Raw genomic sequence first — 4,948 nt, 5'->3', positions numbered from 1 at the left:
GGGGGGGGGCACTGCGGCTACAGAGCCCCGAGTGGGAGACCGGGGGAAGGCGGGGGCGCGGGAGCTGGGCTGCCTCTTACCTAGCAGGTAAGACTTACCCACGGGAGGGAGGTTTCTAGTCAAGGCTTTTTCTCCCAGGAAATTTAAAAGCTACATGTCGGCTTCAGGGCGATAGGCCATGGTGAGGGGATCTGTATTTTTGTAAGGTTTTCTAAAGGACTTCTGGGCCAGCCCTCCACCTTGGGATCCCCAGATTTGCTGCCGTGAGGTACCTGGAAGGCACAGAGGGACGCCGAAGGGCAGTGACTCGGAGCAGTTATGGTCACTGCAAAAGGAGAACAGGGATCCCCAGGAAGTGTCTCACATCCGGCGCTGTGGGATTAGCTGATCAATTAGGGAGAAAATGTAAATATCACCGTTTCTCCTGCTCCCCTTGCCCATCCGAGTGAGGGGGGATTCACACATAAGGCTGAGGGCATGGGGGAGGGGAAATGAGAGGTCCCTTATCATATTCCGAAGTCTATCCGTGACTTTAAAAAGCTGTTAGGGACCTTCAGAGGATTCATAAGGCCAAAACCCTACTGTGCAAATATTGGCTGAAATGTTTTTTTCACACACAGCTCCCACACCCATTGAACCACCCTATAAATTTTTAACCTTGACCACAAGGATAATAGGGAGAAAACAAGGATGGTGCCAGCTCAACTGTACAGGAAAATGGGTACTTCATGAATGGACCAGATCAGCAGCCTGGGTCTCCTTGAAGCGCCCCTTTCAGGGTCACCTTGCGGTATCAGTCTCCCCACAAGCAAATGTTCCCCAAAGTTTTTTTATTTTTTAAGCTGACCTATAAACAAGCAGTTTGTCCCTGCTTGCTCGCCTGGCACTAAGGACCCACACAGATGTCACTCGGTTTAATGCTGTCTCATTTTGATGCCTGGCCCGTTTGGGGTTGCCGCCCATTTACTACTACGAGACCCTCCTCGGCCTGGGGCTCCCAGGCACTGCAGGATGCTGGCGGGGCACTCTGCAGTCCAGGCGCTGGGCATGCTCAGTGGCCCGGACCCTCCGGGCCGCGGGGCAGCGCGCCTCGGTCCAATGCGGGCTGAGGGGCGGGGCGAGTTTCCCTGGGCGGCCTGCTGATTGGTGGGATGGCCTGTTTTTCAAGCCTTGCACTGCAGAGGGAAGGTGGGGGAGAAGAGTTGAGGGTACCAAGGTAGGTTGCAAAGCGTAGTAAAAAAAGAAAAAGAAAAAGAAGAAGATGATGATGATGAAGGAGAAAAAGAACCATAAGCGCCATTCAGAGGCGTGCGATACGTAAATTAGGGGGATTGGGCATCTGCAGAGGGGCTCCTCCCTACCCAAGCCGGGGAGCCTCCCGTTTCTCCTCTCTCCTTCCTGTTCCCGGTCGTTCTGCAGCCTCATCTAAACCTGGTTAATCTATAATTTGAGTACACATGTTGAATTGAAAGCCCTCCCTCCTTTTCCTCTGACAGCTTGGTGATGTGGGCACACGTGCCCACTATAGCAAGGCTATTAATAGCAGATATTTGGAAATGGAAGCGAGGCAGCACTCACAGTGACCGAAATTCTGGGGGTATAGAGTGCCTTATGGAGGGTGGGGCAGGGAGGTGAAGAATAGAGACGCCTGAAGTTGGTGGAAAAGTGTAACTGTGTGCCTGGTTTTACCCTAGACAAGAAAAAAGAGAGATGATAAAAGGGTTGTTTACTAGTAAAAATGTAATCCAGATAAGGCCAAAGGGCTTTTTACAGGTTTGATGTTTAGCGCTGCGATGGGGGTAGTGGAGTATTTAACGTTTTGTGAGACAACAAATCAAATCCATACACATTTACTTTTCAAATGGCCCGGTCCCTACCTTCATCCCTCCAACCTCCCCCCTTCCCCACCAAAAAAAAGCTAAATAAAGGTACTGTACCTCTATGGGGGAAAAATACTCTTTTCTAGAAGGAGGGGAGGGTTGGAAAATTGATTTGCATGTATTTTGCAATTATCTTCATAGGAAGGATTTTGATCATAAAAAGCTAATTATGATAATAAACCGTTTTAAAAATATATCTCTCAGTGTTAAGGCATTTCTGCTTTAAAAAACACAATTTCAGTTGCTAAATATTCGATAAAATTATGAAATAAACCGCACTGCTGTGACAAATTATGTTCAGACCCATGGGTTTCCTATGGAAGATAGTCACTGATCATAGGATATTAGTGCCATTTTTCTACTTGCTGATGTTTTACTACCAGTTTAAAGGTGGTTAACATTTGTTATAATTATACTACAGTAAATTCAATTGTTCTCTACATTTTTTTAAATTAATGGGCTAACTGGAAATGCATTTACATTTGGTTCATGTAATATATAGAATAGAAAAAGACGCGTTTATGGGAACTCACTGAAGTAATGCTGAGCAGGTATGAATATTATTCTGTCACCTAAGCTAAATTAGTCTTTTGGTGTATTGTAATGAAATACACTGTATGAAAAATTTACTCCTCACTGAAAATTCACGGAACAGAAGAACAAGCTGTTACCAAAATCTGTTGCTCGATGCTGCCATCTATAGGAGAGTTAGAGCCGATTTGCGTAATACGCTAAGGTGCATTTTAAAAGAGGGCTAAAATAGTGATTCATCACAACATTGCAACAGCTATGTTGATGTCACTAATACAATGCTAATTAAAGGAGTTAAGAGTTTACATGCTATGAATGCACTTTGGGGCAATACCTCTACAACTAGCTTTAAAATTGAATTATTGGTTTATGTATGATACTACCAGGAAAATAATGCAAAATTTATAGATTATTACATATATCTGTAAAGGGCTTGAGTTGGGTAGATGTAAAACTAAACATTTCAAAATTATAAAACACTGCTTGTATCAAAACATATGTTTTCCTTAAGATGTATGGGTCATAACTGGAGGAGCTGTTTAAATACCGGCATCTCTTAGAATTAATTTTGGCAATTTAGAATAGGGCTTGAAGGACAACTGAATGTGGATTTTCTCACTTTAAGATGTATTTTTATTTTAAGATGGCTCAATAGTAACAAGCATTTGAATGCCTACTCTGCAAGGCAATATGAAATACATAAAAAGACAGCTTCTTACAGCTTTGATGGAGTAATAAAAGAGTACAAAATAATAATTGATGACTAAAATGTGTGTGTGTGTGAGAGAGAGACAGAGAGAGAGATGTCGAATAACAAACAATTGGTATTTACTTTCATGATGGAAGAAATAACTAACTAAATTTTTACAGAAGAGAGGAGCCTTAAGCTTGAACTTGAAATGGGCTATAACTCAGATACTTGGCACTTTTTATCCCACTCAAGTATTTTGGAACACCTACTTGCGTTAGGCACTAGGCTGGACACTGAGGATTTAGATATCAAAGACATGCTGCCCACAGGAAACTTACATTGAACATGGCAGATGAACACAAGCACAGAGCACTATGCTGTCTTTTGTGGAAAAAATAGGCACAGGGCAAATGAGATCACATAACAACCAATTGCCTTCTGACATAAACATTATTAGTCACAGACAGTACAATTTGGGAGTCTGAAAGGTGCCTCTTCCCTTAAAAACTTTGTTTTCTCATGTAATTAAAATCTTTCATCTGTTTTATTTAAAAAATATAAAATAGGCCAATTAAAAGTGAGCTGAAAAGTCACACTTGGCTTGTAAATCGGCTAGATCAGGGTTTCTCAAACCCTAGGATCTTGTTAAAATGCAGGGTCTGGTTAAATGCAGAAGGTCAAGGGCAGGCTGAAGCATTGCATTTTTAACATACTCTAGGTGGTGCTGATTCTGCTGGGTAAGTAGCATAGTTCTAACGACTGATGCTTAATTGAAAGACACAATAATTTGGTGCTGTGATATGCAAGCAAGGCACTTATACTTTAGTATTATATACATGTATAAAGAGAACAATAGCAAGAAAAATTCTACTTAACTGAGGCATCATTGTGTTTGGGCTTCTCTCTTTTCAGTAACAGGCATCAAATCTTTCTGGTAAGCATGAAGAGTTATTATCAAACAGTTGTGTTAGTGTTTTCCAAGGTGTAATTAAAAATGGAGATTTCTTACCTCATCCCAGTCCTACTGAACCAAAATCTCTTAGCGATATATGGGCCCCCCTGCATTCACAGTTTAAGCAGCATTACAAGAGATTATTATTTACATTAAAATTTAAGAATCATTGGCTTAAATACAAAAAAAAATTGTAATTATTTACTTCCAGAATTGGCAAATGCACAGCCTTAACCAGTCAACAAAGATCTTCACCTGTGAACTGTTTACTACAACTGGGTAGAGCAGGCAATGACCCAAACCTGCATGAATCTCCCAATATGAATTGATTTTCCTTTGAAGAAAATCAATTACTGGCAATCAGCAAGTGAGAATCCAGTTCTGCTCTCATCTTGATTTCATCCCTCATCTATTCTAGAGAACTGAGGGAAAATAAATGCACCAAGAACTAACATGGGATTGCGGAAAGACAGTAATGCCCTCAACAGATGATTTCAAAACATTTGCTGTTTGGGGAGCAAATAAAGCATGAAATAAACAGATGGATGGGGTTGGAGGAAAGGAGGGAGGTGAAAACTCCATGCCACTGTTTAATTCTTTCACTTCAGAAATTCTAGTGATTAATTGGTGATTTTGGGGGCGGTGGGGAGAATCCATAAGTGATATTTGTCTAAAAAACTTGGTCCTGGTCCAGGCATAGTAGCTCATGCTTGTCATCCCAGCAATTTGGGAGGCAGAGGCAGAAAGAACCTTGAGTCCAGGAGTTCAAGGTTGCTGTGAGCTATGATCATACCACTGCATTCTAGCCTGGTTGACAGAGTGAGACTTTGTCTCTAAATATGAATAAAAAGACGACTAGCTTTTCCTTTTTTAATTTTCTTGATTTCCTTAACT

The sequence above is a fragment of the Mandrillus leucophaeus genome, unplaced genomic scaffold (assembly GCF_000951045.1).
Source record: "Mandrillus leucophaeus isolate KB7577 unplaced genomic scaffold, Mleu.le_1.0 Scaffold277, whole genome shotgun sequence".
Classification (NCBI taxonomy): domain Eukaryota; kingdom Metazoa; phylum Chordata; class Mammalia; order Primates; family Cercopithecidae; genus Mandrillus; species Mandrillus leucophaeus.
This window is presented reverse-complemented; position numbering follows the sequence as displayed.